This window comes from Hylaeus anthracinus, unplaced genomic scaffold (assembly GCF_026225885.1).
Source record: "Hylaeus anthracinus isolate JK02 unplaced genomic scaffold, UHH_iyHylAnth1.0_haploid 12000, whole genome shotgun sequence".
NCBI lineage: Eukaryota > Metazoa > Arthropoda > Insecta > Hymenoptera > Colletidae > Hylaeus > Hylaeus anthracinus.
This window is the reverse complement of record NW_026534347.1, coordinates 6,778,935-6,798,767: the sequence shown is the minus strand read 5'-3', so window position 1 is coordinate 6,798,767 and position 19,833 is coordinate 6,778,935. Positions and strand designations below refer to the sequence as shown.

At 39.5% G+C, this 19,833-nt stretch overlaps 1 protein-coding gene and 1 long non-coding RNA gene across 5 annotated transcripts in view; one reads left to right on the top strand and one right to left on the bottom strand.

Moving 5' to 3' along the window:
* Positions 1-19,833, bottom strand: part of LOC128890478 (uncharacterized) — a 493,055-nt gene that overhangs the window by 376,019 nt on the left and 97,203 nt on the right. The gene's annotated exons all lie outside the window — the stretch shown is intronic.
* LOC128890481 (uncharacterized) lies at positions 1,235-7,309 on the top strand. The gene is made up of 3 exons (XR_008460627.1): positions 1,235-5,076; positions 5,173-5,363; positions 5,433-7,309. It is a non-coding gene; the product is annotated as an uncharacterized LOC128890481 (long non-coding RNA).

The window sequence follows — 19,833 nt, the reverse complement described above, 5'->3', positions numbered from 1 at the left end:
TTAAAATTGTCAGAACACATACGCACACACTCCCTCGAACTTCTGTACGTGTTTGCATTCGCTTCCTGAAACTGTTTCGAAGAGCCGCAAGCTGACACTTCGAAATGCATTCGTGATTTGTGGATTTGCTGTCACATCTCCTATAAGGATTAACGTTCTGAATCTGTAGTATGTCTCTTTCGCTCCAGATGCTCTTGTCGAGCACTGGCAGCGAACTTTTAGATCATCGCAAGATGGCTTACGATCCCAGTGAATTGAAAGAACCGAGCATTGCAACCTGTTCAGACGATTGGAAAACGTAAATTTTCCTTTTTAAATTTCAAATAGATTTTCGAGTACTTTATTCCTATATTATATTTGTTATCTATAATTATGTTATGTAATCAAAAGTATTCTTTGATAGTAATTTTAACAAGATTAAAATTCTTCTGTTGGAGTACTCGCTACTGCAAAATCGTTACCAGCACAGATTCCACCATTGAAAGTTATATCTACCGATTACAGGCTAGACTATTCACTGATTGAAGTAGACGATATCGACGCGAACTGTTTGCATTCATTGAATATGACTTCATATCGATGACAGTGATATTCAAATAGCGTTGTGTTTATTTACATCGCTCTATCTGGTAGTACATTCCTCATCAAACATTTTACACTAAGTAGATCAATTTCTCTTCGATCCTAGGCTCGACGTTACGATACGGGAGCTGAAAGGGATGGAAATTGGTGAAAGTGTTCGGCGCAGTCGTCGTCGTTATAAATAATTCGTCGCGTCAGCCAAGGGACGTTTCGGTGTCCGTGAAAATCTTTTGAGTGTCATGTGCGCGACGTATAAAGGTCCGCCGCGAGGCCACAGTAATTAGAACCGCGAGACCACCCGTAATGATGGCCGACCAATTAAGGGCCACCTGGAACAAAAATCCGTCTTATCCCAATTAGATCGCCGCGTTGGCAGCTAGCGGTCCGCGAAAACCGCCTGACCAAAAGAACCAGCAAATCCGAGACGAAAGGGCACGACTGTCGACGTTAACAGAGAATATTTATGGCGGCTGAAATATTACGTTCGTTATCTATTTTTGGGGGGACCATAGGCGCGCCGTCGCTGAAAAACGGAAGGTGAACCGTTCAGTCACTTCCCCTCTCGTTTGACACGCTTCCTGCAATTGCTGCTGTGAAAGACGAGCCGCGATGAAAAGCTTTCAGCATCGTTTTTAGAAATTTCGAGATACCGTTGCCAAGGAAAATTTATATGTAGTTTATTTTTATATAGATTCATGTAGTTGGACAGTTCATTATAAATAGTAGAATGAATCCACATCTTTCTTTCATATCGAAGCTACATGCACAAACTTGAGGAATGTGCGAGAATGTGAAAGAGGTTAGAACATACATGTACATACTTCATATTCCACACTTCCGACAACCATTTATTTTTGTTTCTTTTTTTTTATTCATGATGTCTTTCTTGTCCACGTAATAATTCACTTCGTTTTTGTTCCTAGTCTGAGCACACGAGGAACCATAATTACAGTCACTTTGCATCCGGATTAACCGTTTAAATATACTTGGTGAAATAATTTGTCCTATTTGCATCGTGACCTTTCGAACTAAACGGCCGATTTAACAACTAGTTTCAGATTAAAATTCAACTTCTGCGCTTTCTCCACGCTAGTTTTATTTCCGCAAAATGCTAGAGTTAATCAAACCCGACGGTTGTTACTGGGCATCGAGCACGCGATTCTTACGTCATTTTTCTTCAAGAAGTTAGCAGGAACTTGATTCCCGACGAGAAGAGTGCTAATAAACGCGCACCATTGGTTTCAAAATCGTTTTCTGAAGGAACAGATGTTGATGAGGGATCAAGAGCTGTAATTAAGATTGACGTCAAACACGCGGAAATCTTGAAAACTTGAGAACTGAATATTCGACTTAATCACGATAATAAAAGCAATGGTTATCAAAGCACGAGGATCTTTAATATCATCGTAGTTGTACGAAAATTTTGAACGTTTCTCGTCACCATTAAAGGAAAACTTCAACCTTGAAGAGTTTATCCATGTAGATATGTATAATAAAACATTCATTTCAAAACATCGAACCTATTTAATTTAGACAAACTTCTTGAATAGACATACTGGGTACGAACATTTATGAGACTGACTATATCTCTTCGTAACACCTTATCTTGTGTACTTACCGGAGCAAATGAAGGCACATGCTTTCGAATGGAGATTATAACACACTCCAAAACGGCAGCCTAACTCTTGGAGCCCTAGTAACCAAGCTTCATCGATCACTTGTCATTTTATTCGAAGGAACAAACCGAAAATTAGCCAGTATAGGTCGCAAAAAAATTCTGAGAAACATCGCAGCAGTCCCACGTCAAAGTGTCCTCATCTTTCACCCAACAATCCGTCGAAGAAGCTATTAATCAGCTATAATTAAGGCTCGGCTGATCCTTCAGGGATCGAGACGTCGAGTCGTTTGCTCAAGACCTCGCAGAACTAGGCTTTGGTTGCGCGTCGCTCGACGCCGTGGTTAATCAATCCTGAAGCTCGTTACAGACGAGCTCTCCGATGGCTGAAGCGTCGTCTACGCATACTACGTGGAACCAGAATGTCAAGAATTGTTAATCTACCACGGCTCGTACGCTTAACGTCAGATGATAGCGACGCGTCGCTGTAAACTACGGTTACGAAAGAACCCTCGACTTTTGACGCCTTCAACATTCTGTCCTTCGCGGCACTCTGGTCCCCAAAGACAGCGTTTCTCAAACTTTTAGAGTCACGATGCATTTTACGATCTATTTTTCGGAACATTTCCATGCAGTTGTGACTGCTTGGATTTTAAGTGAAAAATTTATTTATTTAACCCTGAGCAGTATGGGGCTAGAGAATTATTTTTTTCGTGTGAGGGAGGAATGAGTCATTTGAAGAACATTTAGTAATTTTTCTGAAAATTAAGAGAGAGCTCTGTATTTTACAAATATAGATAAATACATATATTCAAATCGTCCTTTAAATCATGTTAACACAATAAATGCATACATTAAAAATTGTATAATTGATGCTGCTATAAGAACAAAGTATAATGATACTGTCTATTTAATATAATCAACGTAGGTACTCTGCAAGTATGTAAAATTATTTAATGTTTGTTTTCTTTTTTAAATCATCTTGAACACTTTAGGACACAGTTTCGGAAACGCTGCTCTAAGAACCATCGGGAGACATTCGCTGCCGAGCAGGCACCAGACCGCACCGTTATTACTAGCGATAAATCGCCACCTTTAATAAGAGCTCGCATGACGTTCCAGACGGAAGCCAGAGACGCCGGGCGTCGCAGCCAGCGTCAACGACGTCGACGAAAGAATCGTAATATCGAGCGCCGAGGCGAATACGACGAATCGAAGGCAGTTTGTTTCAGAATGTATTTCGAGTTCATGCTTAATATTAATGATGCTGAATATCCTTATGGATACAGAATTTTTCGAGGCGAAAGATTTCTTCTGTTCCGAAAATAAATCTTTGACGTCGTTTAACGAGCAGAATGAAATTTGCTACGTCAGAATCGTTCACAGTGAAAGACGCTATCAAGTCATTAGACAGATTTAATAGCACAGAAAGGGGTTATCGATTTGCGTGCTCGTGCAAAGACAAATCGAGGTCAGCGCTATCAAAGGGTGAATTGGATGTGTAGGATAACTGGAAATGCAACTGCTAACAGTCCGACTAACGCCAACCTTAAAGCTTTTATGCCGCAAATCCCTTTTAGCCGTTAGACTGCGCTATTAAGGTCTCGACATGCCACGTGTCTGCACTTGAACGTACGTCCCGTGCACGTGTACCCGTTCAATTACAGAATGGCTTGTATTCAGGTGTAAATACATTCACGGTCTGTATTCGCTACGCCCATTCAACGTGTCACGGATGGGAACAGTCGAGTCGCAAATTATTAGCCCACCCACACGTTTTATTAAATGCTTTCAACTTGTAACTTGAGTTCGGAATTGAATACCCGATCGGATTCAATTTTACCACAGGAAACTCTAGGATCCTGTTTCATAATAAAATAAATACACCTATCAGTAAAATCGTTGTTGGAGGTTAAATTGTGATCATGTGTACCTTCGGTTAAAATTAAAAAATTCTAAAAGATTCTAAATTCCCTTCGTTACCAGTCGATTAAAATCGTGTCAATAAATCCTATCAATAAAACTGTGATTTTACATTCAATTGTAATCATTATACCTTCATCTAAAATTAAAAAAACAAAAAAAATTCTATATAACAGAAAAATAACAGAAAAATTTTAACAAATCCTAAATCTCTTGTATTGCCAGTCGATTAAAATTTCTCTTCCACCGAACATCCAACGGTTAAACAATGAATGTTTCGATAAAGTTGCAATCTACCAGAATTAGAGCATCGTTAACGTCCCGTTGCGTGAACTATGTCGTCCAGAGAAGTCCCCGAGAATTGTCAAAGTATTTCCTCGCGATTCTAAGAGTGGAAATGGAGGAGGGAGAACGGAGAACGAGAAAAGGCGTGCAGAAGGTCGTCTCGGTTCTCGGCATTCCACCGAGTCCGCCGAAGAATTTGATATGCCAGGGTTGATGACGCGATCCTGGCAGAAGCGGAACCAGGAATCTAGAAACTCGGTCACCTCATTTCCAATTGACCGACTCGGTCCTCCGCAGCCCCTTGACAGACCAGCACGCGATCTTCCAATGGATTAATTGTCCCTAAGTTTAATATTTTAACCGATAATGTCGCGCACCTGACCATTATGGGATCTAGCTACGTCCTATGCGTTCAGTTAAGCTTGGAACGAACTATCGACTTTGGATTGCAGGATGGATTGATGTAAGTTGTAAAGAGCACGGGCCTGGATCAGCTTATATGGACAGGTGATAGTCGGAAGACTGGTTGGAGAACTGTAGGTTTATTCCTGGCTGAGGTACTGTCATCTACTGTCATTTGCTGGGAATATTAGAAAAAGGTACACCATGGGAAAAAGATGACCTGTAATAGAATGAACGACACATTCTATGACTTACACTGAGTCTAACAGGTAAATATAGTGATTTCTCGAGTGGCAACTCAACAGGGATCGAGATATGCAATCTGCGAGGGAGGTGGACAAAACTTATAATTCTGAATATTCCAGGTTGTTGGGTGTTGTTTTCGTTTGGAGTGACAGTCGGAGGCAATGGTAATGGAGAAAACTAATACTAGACAAGGGTAGCCTCTGGTTTTGCTGAAACTTTAATGAAAACTGCACTATGCTTAAAGGCCTTTAATCAACAATTTATACGTGAAAAGATTCCTACAGCTTGAGAATCCACTAAGAAAAATATTGTAAGAGTTTAAAATTGCTAATTTTAAAGTATCCTCCCTCAATTCCTCTAATATCCTCAAATTTTCAAGGTTCCGACCCAGACAGCCCCCTAACCAGTCCTTTGTGCAGCGCGTTACACCATTGGGAACGTGTTGTCAGCCGAAAACAGTCTGCACGCCTTCGAACACTGTTCGGGGTCCCAGCCTTACCGTAAAAGCATTCACCCCTGTCGGTGATTTCGCATACGCGACGAGGGTTCCACCGGAGGGCTCGTTTAATCGGCGGTCGTTGTTGCTGCATCGGATTTTGATTAGCGCGGCCACGCCACGTTCGTTCGTTCGTTTGTTGACGGATGAAAAAATGCGTGACACGCGTAGCTGTGTGCGTGCGTAATCTTACTGGACGTACGTCAAACGTAAAATATGCGTGCGCGGCGCGTTTGGTATATAGGGGAGAGGTTTTTGCTATGTTTTACGCATACGCAGTATATGTCCACGACGATTGGACCGAGTCGATTTTTGGCGCTGAATTTTAGGCCAGTATTATTTTGATGATTTATTTCACATCCTTATTGCATACAGTTTATGGTATTAAAGAACGTTAGCCTTATCATCTGGCGCTGGAAATTATTTTATATAGTTTTGCATGTATTAATTATACGTTTTATTTTTTATCATATGTAACATGGTGTACGAGGTTCTGAAATTTAAAAAAGAAAATGGACGAAGTTCCTGTAAATAGCAAACGAAACTCGAAATGTCATTCTTCATGCATCGTGTAACCTATCGTAAAATTGTTTATGTCTCAGGTTCGCCGTTGAAAAGATCGATCACAGACGTAAACGTAATCGCAAGTAACGCGCGAAGTTAGGCCGTCCCCGCGTGTCGAATGAAAATATGTCACTGGCAGTCGGTGGCAGCCGAAATCCGGATGCGGTAGCGTTCTCATCAGCATGCGAAAACTTTGTTATTTGTTTGAACACGTTCAATTATGCATGCGCAATATGCTGACAGTTTTCAAGGGTGCAGGGTAGGAGTGTTTGAAAGGGTGGTCAAGGGAGGGGTGCGCCGTATTACGTCGGAGAAGAGGAAACGGCAATCCCATTGAAAGGGTGCGTTTTCGTTCGAATGTAATTGAAATAATAATAAAGCGTGAACGTGCGGCAATGAACGCGTCTGTGGACACTCGTGGCTTTTCACCTTCGATATTCTTCAAGGTGCGGACGATGACAGAGGTATAATGAAATTATGAAAAGCTCTCGAAATTGTAACAGTGGAATAGTTTTTGATTGCTCTGAAGTTGTCGAACGTTCAATTTGTGTTATTAGGAGATCGTGACGAGCGTTCTATGAATGATTAATGATTTTTAAAACGAATTTTAAACAGTAATAAACATTTGTAAGGAAGAATAGACTCAGGTGTGAACATCCCAGCTCCCAAGTCGAGTGGTTCGAGTAATAATTCATCCTGGCACTTGGCACGTGTAAACGGCGCGATCGATAAGTTAACGCAACGTTTCAAAGTGCAGTTACCTAGGAGGAAATTACCCTTAACCTGTAAAGCACTCACCACCGCTCAAAAAGGATTTAAATTTCACGTCTGGTCTCATCCTTCGAACGATCCAATCTGGCCGTGCCGAGCACGCGAGAAAAGCTGAATTTTACGAAGCATAATTACAGGGACGCGAGTATCCGGCTATTTTTTCCGGCCAGCAGGAGTGAACTTCCGGTCGAGTGATGCGATAACCGTTTACAGGAGTTGCGTAATCGCTGGTGAGTCCCTCTTGTTCTTTTTCCAGCCATCAGACCGCGGCAAAAACTTATGGGGTGTACGGGGAAAATGATCGACCAACCACGAACGCATTCCGTTACATAATTGAACGATCAAGGGTGAAATTTAATTAATAACGTGAAATACGTGGGAAAATATGCAATTTGGTCGGTGGCGTTACTACCGCTGAAAGTTCACGTGGGCTCGAATTTTCGAATGGCAACAGGATTTAAAATTTTTCGTCGAATCCACTGTTAAAATGACTGCAATAACTAACATTCTTAAATCTAAAGGGTTTTTTTTATAAAGAGCTTCAGGATTTTTACACGAATTCTAGTCGATTGAATCAAGCATTTTAAAATCCTAGGATCCTACGATCCTAATGTTTAAAAATCCTAAATATAATAAATGCTACATTACAAGATTATAAGAAAGATCATAACAACGGGTTAATTTACATACAAGTATCTATTATTTACTCCTCCAAGTACTTAAAGTACAAAATACCACTACAAAGAGTACCTCATAAATTTCTCACACGATGTTAACACAAATTACACAATGCAACTTTATTTAAGGGACGAATGAAGCTCAATTATGCTTATTATGAGACCTAATCCTGCAATAGTAACTGATTTAACCTTCACATTGGAGCTTCATGGGAACGCTAATCTCGTTTCAACTACTCGTAAGTAACGACTAATAAGGAAACGCGTTTGCGAATTTGGTTTGCTAACGCGTTGTTAACTTTTAAAGTAAACTCCTCCTTTTTGCGCTGTCACACACTGGACACGTAGCACGAAGCGTTACATAATGCTCTATGAAAAGCTAAACTCCTACGTAGCCACATATGGGAGTTGAACGGGGTATTTGCCAGGCTGGTTGGCAATTTGCCTCCGCATACCGTGGTCTCACTCGAAGTATGAATAATAATCACGCTAGATATGTGAATTATGAGACGATTATCTACAGCCAGGGGTGCGTTGGTTATTTCATCGAGGTTCACGGTACCTGCGACAATCGATCTCGTGACTCGATATTACACTTCAGGCTCATGATACTTTTAACGACCTGGATTTAACGAACGACTACTATTCTGCATATTCGTCCGCTATACTGCTTTACGAGATTAAGCGATTTACTTTTCACCACGAAATTTCTTTATTCTTTCACTCACCCGAAGACAACAAAATTTCTGACTATCGAAAGTTGAATTAGACTTTTATTTTATTATAATTATTCCAAAGTGTCTATATCAAGTATTTTTAATTAGAGTTTTTAAGTTCTTTGGTTTTTATCGATTCCTCTATTAGTTAGAATTCTCTCCTCCCATATTTGAGTTTGTTTTCTGACATTTACGAGGTCTGGAACTTTAACCGAAATGTTATCTGTAGCAGCTTGTGAATACTATTAATATTTAAGGAATAAATATTTAAGGAGTGAAATGTGTACAGGAGGTTTGTATCTGGTACACACGCTTTCCCAGCAGTTTTAGTACGAGAGTTTCCCATCCGTGGCGCCAGCTGATGGAGCTACCCTCCCATAAAGCGAATTAAACAATCCTGATGATACTGCCAACCATCATCAATATTGTTATTAATTCAGTGACATTATACAATAATTAAGAGCTATACGCAATCTTGTGAACAAAATAAAGCTATTTGAAAATATGAAAGTTACACTATCCCCTAGAGGGTTAATTCCGTAAGAAAATGTAGTTATTTATTTATTAAATTTTATTTTACCAAGGCACCATGTCCAAAAGAAGAAAAAATGAAATATCCACGTGAAACCCGAGCTACCACGAAATTAGAATGTCCAATTCAAATTTGGAAATCGGTTTACTTTCCTGGCGGCCGTTTCGTTTGAAAATCACGAAACGTACTTAGCTAGCTTTAGGTCTAACGGAATAATTTCAGCGGGAACGTTATACCCGTCGAGTTTCCGAAATTGGTATACAGGAGAGCGTCAGAGAAACCCTCAACAAATTTCAGCGGTAATGCCTTCGCCTGTACCGACGATTTTTAGGATCGGACGGATGCATAAGCGGCTTGGGTGTAAAACATACTACCCCCGAGGGTAAAGCGTACCCCTCATTATCCGCGTGTCCCGCACTTGAGTTACATCCCACGCGCATATACCCTTTATGTCAATTTGCATACTAAACTCGTTGAAACAACTAACAAGGATTCTGCTGGGGGTAGCATAAGCTACTAATATGCAAAATATTAAAGAAGCCATTTAGAAAAAGTGAAGAAGTGCCCAACGTAAGTCCGTGGAATGAGTTGTCGACGACAAATGGAACTCCAACTTCCCTGTATTTTTTTCATAAATATTATATGATATCAAAACGCGTTAAAAAGCAACAATCATGAAATTAAATTTATTCAACCTTCGATTCGCACGTACGAAATTGTAATCAGTAGACCGTGTAAAACTTTCGAAAAATATGAACAATAAGGTATACCAATATTGACACACTTTCATTTAAGTTCCAATTCTTTTTCTTTTCTCGTGAAAATATTGATTTGTTTAAATATCAACAGTCTAGTAATGAGATGAAATTCCGTTTAATTTTTCTAAAAATTATTGTCGACGTTTCGCGGTGATGTATTATGAATTTAAATTTCAATCGAAATATGGAGTTATTGTGTCAACGAAAAACATCGGTCGAGTGTATTTACGCTTGTCTTTATCAAATATTATATGTTTTACCGCCGGAAACATCGGGGATTAAAGAATTCATTACTGTTATGGCTTCGCGTTTGTTATGCCGCGTTTTCGAGGTTACGCTTGAATCGTTCTATTTATTTTATAGCGCCATAGGTTCTTTTTTATTGGTTAATTATGCAAACTGCAACGACGGCAGCGCTCGTATGGAAGCTACAGCCAGTATTTTTGGGTTTTACGATATAACCTGACTCGGTTCCTTACAGGGCATGGAATAAATGTGATGAAATTTTCGTGAAAAAAGTACGCCTGCAAAAGAACGGCCACTGCAATAATTATATTGTCCTTTTATTAAAGGTACGTGTCTCGAATCTATCAAACGTGTTGGAAAATACTCATTTATTAAATTTATTTTGCGTTTAGATTGCTCTTTAGTCAAGCAGAATACAGGAAAATGAAGGAGAAGATTATTACGATTATAGAGTGTTTTGAAAGGGGCTTTAATAAAAAAACTGACGTATCCATTCCAGTCATGTATTACTAAAAGGCAAAATCATTTATTTCCTGTTCAAAAAAACTGTATAACTTAAATTGCAGTAAAAAGTAAGTACATTCTCCTTATTATCAAGCATCAGGGAGTGCTTTTTGTCATTTGAGTTCAATTTGTTGCAAAAAGCACATTTAAAATTTATCCGACTAGGGTGCTTCAACTTCATTTCCCTCGAACAACTTCACGTAGCAAACGATTTGCGGTACAGTTTCAAAACAAGAATTTCTTCTTCAAGCTGCATCGCGACGCAACTTTTGCTCTGTAACTTTCAGACGAGCTCTTTACGTCTTTTTCCATCGGTACCAGTCGCTAATTGCGTAGATTCAGTTAGCGGCACTTGAACCATTTCCACTCGGTTTCTTTTTATTTACACTAACCGTTAGAGTCTCGAAATGGGTCACGATAAATAGCAAATTTTAAATATGAGATTGGAGTACTTCTTGTGTCGATTTAATTGCCACTGCATCATTAGCATCGAACGATTCAACGACCCCTTTAATATCTTCCAAATGCGTGACATGAAATGCTCTTGCCTCGAACCATGTTCCCTGCCTCATTAAGAGTTGCTCGGTTTGCAAAGCGTGTTTTCGAATGTATTTCAGCCTCTGATCATGAAAATTCAAGTTGTGATGATATTTTCTTAATCGATACGACTACCAATTAGACTCTCAAGACATTAAATTAGATTTGTGTTTGTTAACAAATGAAAACTGTTCGTGCATATCAAGGGTGTCATGGAGAGCAGAGAATTAAAATTAGTTTTATAGAAACTAGAAACAAATGCAGACATCTAAATTGTAACGAGTAGACTGTGAAGATATACTAATATTGACATACATATTCTATCTATTATATTTCATCCTCGAAATATGTATACCACTAATGTCACATCAACCATTGTTCAGAAGACTCTAAACATTATTTCTACACCCTTTCTCCAATAGTCCTTTCGCAAAACTAAATCCTCCGCTCGCATTTAACCATGGCAGCGCCAGGAAGCCGCGTTCCTCGTCACAATTATTAAACCGCTGGCTTGGAATAATCTCTCTCCCTCCCTCCCTCGCCCTTTGTCCATGTAGTGTCTCGAAGCAGCGAGATATAAATTCGCAACGATTAATCAAGGAAAACTGGGGAAATAGCCGAGACTGTTAGAACTATGGAAGTGAGCAAACATTAGAACGACGGTACGTAATTACGAAAGGATTGGGAAACGCTCGACGAGCCGCGATCTCCATTCTCGAACGCCATTTTCGTGTCAGAATGCTTCCTCAGCTAAAACAATATTGTCTACCGCGCTTCCTTGCACGCTTCGTCAAAGGCGGAAATCTTTAAGATCGGCAAATATTTTCTTATCGTGTCAAGTTCTCAAGGTTTCTTTACTTTTCAAGTTGACGAATGCGTTAAGAAATGACTTTGGCGCTCTAGTTTTTTCTTCGACGAATCACTTACCCGTTGAATGGTCAATTACTGCACTATATTCAAGTGTAATCATAGTATTTATATGGGCACACGATTTAATTATGTTTGACTTAAACATTAATTCGGTCATGTACCATACGATACGAGGGCAACCTTGAGCTCGACTGGGTCTCTAAATGATGCATTCACTGACATTTATTATTATACTTACAGAGTAGATTAAATAAGTAATGAGAACTAAGCCTTGAAGATTGATTGATTCCAAGCAATACAAATGATTTAGTATAGCAACCAAAAATCGTTACGTTCAGGAAAAAAAATGTTTCATAGAACAAAAATAATACTTAAAAATTACACAATAATACTTGCCAAACCTGATAATTTGAAAAATGAATGATTCTAAAACAGAAGAAATGTTCTTCTCATTTCTATTTAAAAAAAAAAAGAGATCGAAACCTAAATGACCCACATCAAATGTACGTATCTAATACCACACATATTTCCACGTCGATTTTTCAGACTGGATTTATAGAGACGCGAGGGCAATACGTCGATTAAGCGGACAGAACCGGGTTAGGAGTTCCAGCTGTCATTTCAGTTCACCAGAAATTCTGCCACTCGGTCCAACGAAAATACGCGACGTTTCCAGAGTAGATGGGAAAGTCCCTGATCCGATCTAATAAGCAATTAGCGAAGGAATTCACTGCACAATATGAAGCAGCATCAAACGAACCTATCACACGACACGCATTCAGCTTCCGTTTCCGATACGAGGAGTTTGCGAAGAAGAGGTCGAACAAATGCTTCCATGGTTTCGATATCTATCGATAAATGCGCTTGGTAACATCGATACAGGTTACATAATTCAAATTAACATGGTGTACTGGTTCCTGGGATATAAAAGGATTCAACAGACGTCCTTGCATGCAATACTTATCTAGCATAAATATGACACACTGGAGGGTATTTTAGTATGTAGGACAGAACCCGAGTCCCGAACATTTCCGAACGCGAGGGTAGAATATTATTTTTAGAGTCGCATAATTTAGTTATAATGTTAAAAATGTGTTGCAGTTGAGGTTAAATATGTGATTAAATGGTTAATTAATATTTGAGAGACTGAAGGTAGGTGATGTTGAGATTAAGTAACAAGTAAGTGTTTATTATCTATTAACAGAACCTGAGAATCGACTCTTCTGAAAGGGTTCACAAGAATTCAAAGACTATCAAGAGCACAGGATGCAAGGATTACTATCCTTTAAAGATTCTGAAGGTGTACAAGGACCCAGAAAGTTCCTGTGCTTTGGGACTCCATTTCCTCCAGTGACCCAAAACGGCAACCTCAACCCTCAACTTGATCAGTTAAGCAGTCACGACCTCCTAGTGATCCAAGAGGACAGTGTAACGTTCCTGTGGCCCACGGATATGATCAACTCGATAGTCTCGAAGTCCAGGAATTGTCAGGAAGGACCGGGGGCCCGGATGTCACGGAAGTAACCGAGGTGTTACAAATTTCACGAATGTGAAACGTCCCGTCTACTTGTACCGCAGACATCTCTGCACTACCCATCAGCATAACTCTGACACTCTTGGCAGCCTTCAGATACTTGGAAATCCCGCAATCATAAGGTACTCAAGTCTGAGACTCTTACAAGTCCAAGTACAATTAGCACGTGATTATAGTAGATTCATGTATTGACTTGTTGAATTTTATTTAACGATTATTAGTAAAAATTAAGATGTCTTGAGGCTTTTTTTTTATTAAAGGATGCCATTATTTATTTAAATTCTACTGAATTGAATTATTCGTTATCATTTCTCAAATGTGTATACAATAACCATGGTGCATTGCATTTACAGCTTGAGGGACAGTTTGCACAATGCATTCCATGAATTCACTTTGCATAAAACTCCACCATAGCTCACGTAAGAAAATTGTAATCTCTCACAGGAGCTCGAAATCTTTCCTTCTATACTCTCTTCAAATTTACTCAAGGATACAGGAGAAATACTTGGAGCAGCATTAAAGGTAGACCTCCCTTTGCCATGTTCAAAAGGAAATCCTCTTCCGGTTTCCATTAAAGGAAGAATTTCATCAACATTATCGGTCCCGCGACACCATAAATGCTGCTCGATAACGTCGATCCTCAAAATAAAAGATGGCAGCTCCCAAGCAAGCTTCCAGCGTTCGAGTCCTCCGATTCGATTGTTAGTTCGAATTTCGCACACGTTCCGTTCCGCTTCGGTTGGCGAGGCGATAAATCGATGAACGGCCACCTCGTGGGGTAAGACTGAGCCGAAGATCGCGATAACAACCGATGCGTGAATCCGACTGGAACAATAGTTTGGACCTTGTTGATTAAATGTCAACAGAAAGCAGATCTCCTCCTCGCTTTTCGGCCTCGGTGTGCAAGGATGAAACCGCCCTGGTGCGCCCTGCACCTGACATCGTAAGGGTTGAACGAAACGAACCCAGGGGGTTGGTACGCTGTAGGAAAAAGACGAACAGAAAAGGTGGGGGGAGAGTCGGGCTAATTGGATGTCGGAGGCGCAATCTTGCGGTTTCCATTTGTCATTCGAGAGCGCGAGAGGCGATTCATCCTTTTGTGCGCGCCTCTCCTTTACTGGCTTTCTTCCCATTTCCATTTTTCTCCCGTGTTTTCCCTCTGTCCCTTCTTCTTTTCGCGATCGTCCACATACGCGGTGTCCTCCTCCGAATTCAGTAATCGCGACGATCTGCGCAAACGTTAGCCCGGATATTACCGGGATTCTGGAGTGGCCACCGACCCTCTTCGGAATCCGATTCACGTATGCCAGATATCGAGTCAAAAGTTTCGCGATCCTCGACGTTTGCCAGGGATGACAATTTGGACACATTTAGAATTGGCGGCAGGTTTGTTTTGGTAGTTTATTTTGTTTCCATCTACTGGTATTATTAACAAATACTATCCCAGATTTTAAGTTCATAATCACACAGAAATTACGCAACCAAGTATTACACACTGAAGCATACGCAGCAAGTCGTCTATTAAACAACCACAAAATCTCACGGTTGAAACAAACGTTCTTTCTCATCGTACTTTTAATTTAAATTTTCCATATCATAATACCGTGCACGACCGAGATTAAAACCACTTAAAAGCCAGGATTAAAGGTACTCGCTTTTGAGCCAAGAGAGACGTTTATCGTTGCACTGTTTCCCAACGTTTAATATGTATTTCTCGTTTCTGGTTTTTCGCGTTTAATTCAAGAGTCTCGTAAAGATTAATCAGGCACAGGTGAGGCGATCGATGAACGAAACGGTGGAAAAATAAAACGTTGTGCGATCAGCGAAACGAAACTTTCAAGAAATTTTCTGGAAGCCGAAACGATTATTTTTAACCCTGGTATGTATTCATTAGCAACTTTGATAAAGTTGGATTCATTAGGTTTCAAATATATCCTTTTTTTATAATATGCACAGGTACTCACGTTACCTAACAGGAATAGAGAGGAAGTAGAGGATGTCCTTCGACTTACCTGAAACAAGAAAATGCATCATTAGTGGAATCATTATACTTAATAAAAAATATTTAAAGAAACATCTTTGTAATTCCTTCATATGAATGGAATTAATTAAAATAGATGCAAGGTCCATCATTTTGAAAGTGCATTTAGAATACAAACGAAAAAAGAGAAAAAATTAGACCATACTGCGAACGAATATAATCTCTTAGAATTGCGGTTGTGTATACAATTTTGGGTAAAAGCATTGTGCATCCGGATTACAAAAAGAATATACTAGGCCATACACGAACGCATGTTCTATTGGACCTTGTTTCCCAGCTCTGTGTTTGGTTTTGTATACGGTTCGTTTTCATTTGATGAAATATTCGTCAGCATCGAATAAGTAGCATTACTTAGAAAAGAGCTTTGTCGCGAATAATATCCAGCTAATAGCTGCGAACTTGTAAAGTGTCTTTTAATCCTCTAATTATTTTCACCCATATACAAAGGACTCGTAATCGGATGCAGATGCTCTTGAATCCATCCAGTTGATAATATTCAACAACCTCATAAACCGATAACCAACTCCAAGCATCACATTTTAAAAACAGAATAGATCTCAAACATACTAAATCTATTTATCACGAATTAGGTCAAACTGGTCCCATTCGCTTACACAAACAGTCCCTGCTGTTTCCGTGTTCCAATCTCGCATCTGAAACGTTATCATCATATTTCGATACACCTTGCAGGTCATCGCGATAAGTTGATCTTTACTGGTAACGAGGAATCGAACCCAATCTCCCCAATATCTTCACAAAGAGATTTGCGCGCAGTCCTGTTCGCGAACTGCCCGTTGGATAACCATCGATTCGATTCTCTTAATTAACACAGTTGACGGTATACGTGCGGAATCGTTGTTGATCACACGGTTCCCCGGCGAAGAGATAGGACCTTTGCCCGTAGACATCAAAGGCAGATACCGTAGGCTCATTAGAGATCTCATCAACCAGATGTTGAGTCGAAGCTGGGTCAATGCGGAACGACATGGAATTCATACCGGCGAAGGAAACAGAAAGCAGCGTGGAAAGTAATCTTGTTGAGAGTTTCTAGCCTGCATTTTCAGAGGGAAGCTAATGCAACGCCACTGTTATTACTTTACATCAGCCTTCGCGCTTGCTATAAACATTAGAATGCGCGGACCAATTTTTTTTACGGAAGAAATTTCCACGCTAGGCGAATTGCAATGCAATCAACGTGGCGGGTTTTCGTGGTGAAACATTCTGATGCTTTATATGACATTTTTGCGGAATTGGTAACTTTGGACGTCGAGCTTGCATGTTTTGTAGAATTACTTGATTGTAAAGGGTTCTGCGAAGGCTTTGGGATTTTCATTTATGATAAAGTATAAGTGGTGTAGAATAAATTTCTTTATTTTAATCTAGACATTTTTTTAAAGATAACTACAGGGTAAAATTATTTTCCAGTGAAAAATTTAAAAGGATAAAGGTTCATCTATCACTGGTTGAATAATTGGAATTTATATTATAAAAGTAAATTTTCTACGATGTGTAAAATGTTGCACATCTAAACGACCAATTTTCAATAAAACCGTGATACAAAGAGAAAATTTCATTTGTTTCCCCGGTAATAGTAAATGTGTGTAACGTCAACAGAAATTGGATGAAGAGCAAATATCTTGGATTGTACGGGCGATTGATTCGAAAAATGTCTACATTGGCTACGGTTTGCGCCGAGGTAACAATCAGCGGGACTTCACACGTTAATTAGCCAATTAACGAGAGAATTCTAACGGTCGTTCGGGATGGTTGATGTGCCGGAAGTGGAATCGATATCGGCCAATAGCGAGTAGTGATAACACAGACAGCGCGATTTGTCTTCCATTATGCTCGCGTGAATGAACCTACGGTATCTAGATAGGGCTCTGGCGCGGAAGACGCGAATAGGGTCATTCTTCGATTGGTTTCACGCTAAGCTTTTCAGCTTTCGAGCTCCAGAGCGGCGCGACCTACAAGGGTAGATTATAAATCAGTGTCCTCCCTAAAGAGGTGACAACCGAGAAGAGAGAAAGAATAAATCCTACGTTTTGTGGTCGACAAAAAGAGAAATTGCCTTTTTCCATACCGTTGAATGAGACGTGCAAGATGACGGAAAATTGGGGCAAAAACAAGTACTCGATAATATAGATAACAGTAATTCATATTTTATATAACAGTGTTGACCACTTTGAATTAATCGTTATTTTTTGTTGAATGAACGAATACTTTTAGGAACAAAGTTCACCTCGTGCTTTTTAAATAATTTATGAAACTATAAATTTTCAAACATACAGTCTCCGTTTGTTATAAATATGTACATGGATAAACATTACACTAGTATATGTATAATGAAAAATTTATTTGAAAAGATCAAACCCATCATTTACTTTATACAAATTTGTTGAATCATTCAAAAACAATAATAACTAAAATGAAAATCAATTCATCCTCCATTATTTAATATAAAATACTAAAGACCACAACCCACATCAAACATCTCGTTTACCAAAAATTCGAAACGTAACACCCAGTACACAAACGCCCATGAATCCTAGAATTAATTTGCCGTACCTCGATGCCCCCGCATCGTTCACCGAAATATCGAAGAAGCATCCGCGCATTCCATCGTCAAAGACACAAAAGACATCCGGCCGCGTCTGCGTACGAAAGTGTCGTTCTTTTATTAAGGATCAGGGGGCTGGAGGAACGCGCTTCGCACGATCGGCTCCCGTTAAGGACATAGATGCAACGAGCAGGAAACGTAGCGGAGACGACAGCAGACACAGGTGCGCCGTAGACATCTGTCATTTCTCTGTGGCATCGTGGAAAGGACAAGCGCGCGTTCCTTCCGGCGATACGAAAGCGTTTTGCCCTCGAGGTTTAGCGAGACAACGCTCTCCGCATCTCTGGATCCTCGCGGCGTTCAAGGAAAGATTCCATCGATTACCGATCGATAAACAGTTATAGTAAATCTAGGGACTACCCGATGAATTTTTCTGGTTTCGAATATTCCAATATTTGGGGAATTCAAGTACTCCAGGAGTATTGCTCGAGTGTTGAATTGAGCTATTCGATTAGTATAATATCCAAATATTGAAATAGTCGAATACTTCCACTACACTGGACTGAAAGTACTCGAATAAATATGACCGAACCGTAACATTCAAATATTTAAATCTCAATATTCATATAGTATAATATTTGAATAACAGTATTCAATTAATAATACTCGAGGTATTCACATGCTGATACATACGTTCAAAGTTCACTGACAGTATTCGACTACCTATAAAACACTCAAATATCAGATTAATCGAGTAATCCCACTCCTAACTTCAGTCCTGAGTAACGGAACGTCTCCAGAATCTCGAAGCGCGTCGAGAACTGTATTGGACCGAGCTTTGTTTCTCCCGATTGTTCCCCCGAGTTTGATGTATTGACGAGCGTTAAACTTGACGGCGTTTAATGCTTACACGGTGGCAGCCAACATCAATGGAAACACGGCCCCGTTGTCGTGGAGGATTTATGACGTCATGACTTTGCTGCTCGCCGAAGCAAATGTTGCCACTTCAAACTTCACTGTTCCGGATGAAACTTCCCCGTTGTCGAAGATCTCGCTCAACAAGTTCTTGTTTGATTCGCGAGACCCTGCTCGCTAATTGCATTTGCTCCTGGGCTGGGGAACCGTTACTTTTTTCACTTTCAATTAAAGTAACGTACAGACATCTATGAATTACAGGAAAACAATTAATTTTCGCAGTGAAAATAACGCGAGTCTTGTGTCAGATTTTGAATTATCTGATTGATTTTGCTTCGTTCAATGAGATTTTGTTAAACATTATATTATTATTGTATAATTTATGTATTGAATTTTAACGTCTTCATTATGGTATGTTCATTATGTTGCACTTGATACTAATATTTGCATGTTAGCATATTTGCATGTCAACTACTACATCAGAATCATTCTTGTCGGTACAGCAATAAATAAAACAATTGTTTAAGAGTATCTGACAATAATAATAAATATTAGATAGATAGTAGACATTTCACTCTTTAATTTGAATTTTGATAGAATCGAATCGGATGATACCACGCTAAATTACGACACTTATAAGTCACATATATTTTTATAAATAAACAATTGTTTAAGAGTATCTAGCAATTATTTCAACAGCCTATTAGATAGTAGAAAGTCCGCCCTTTAATTTGGTTTTTGTTAGAATCGAATCGGACAATTCTACGCTGAGCTATGACACCTCAAAGTTTCTTATTTTATAGACAATTTTAAATGACTGACAGGCGCTGTGACCTACATATATATACATATAGCGTCCTTGCAAGGCCGTTCCAATTCCGAGTAATACTAGTAAACATTGTAGTATTTCCGGTTTGGGAAACCCCTCAATGTTCTTTAAAAGAGAAACATTTATTTCTATATTATCCTTTCGAACGATTTTGATGAAATTTGGTATCCAAGGGTTTTTGAGGTCGCTGATTTCAGATTTGAACTCAAAATTCAGAAATTCAAAATGGC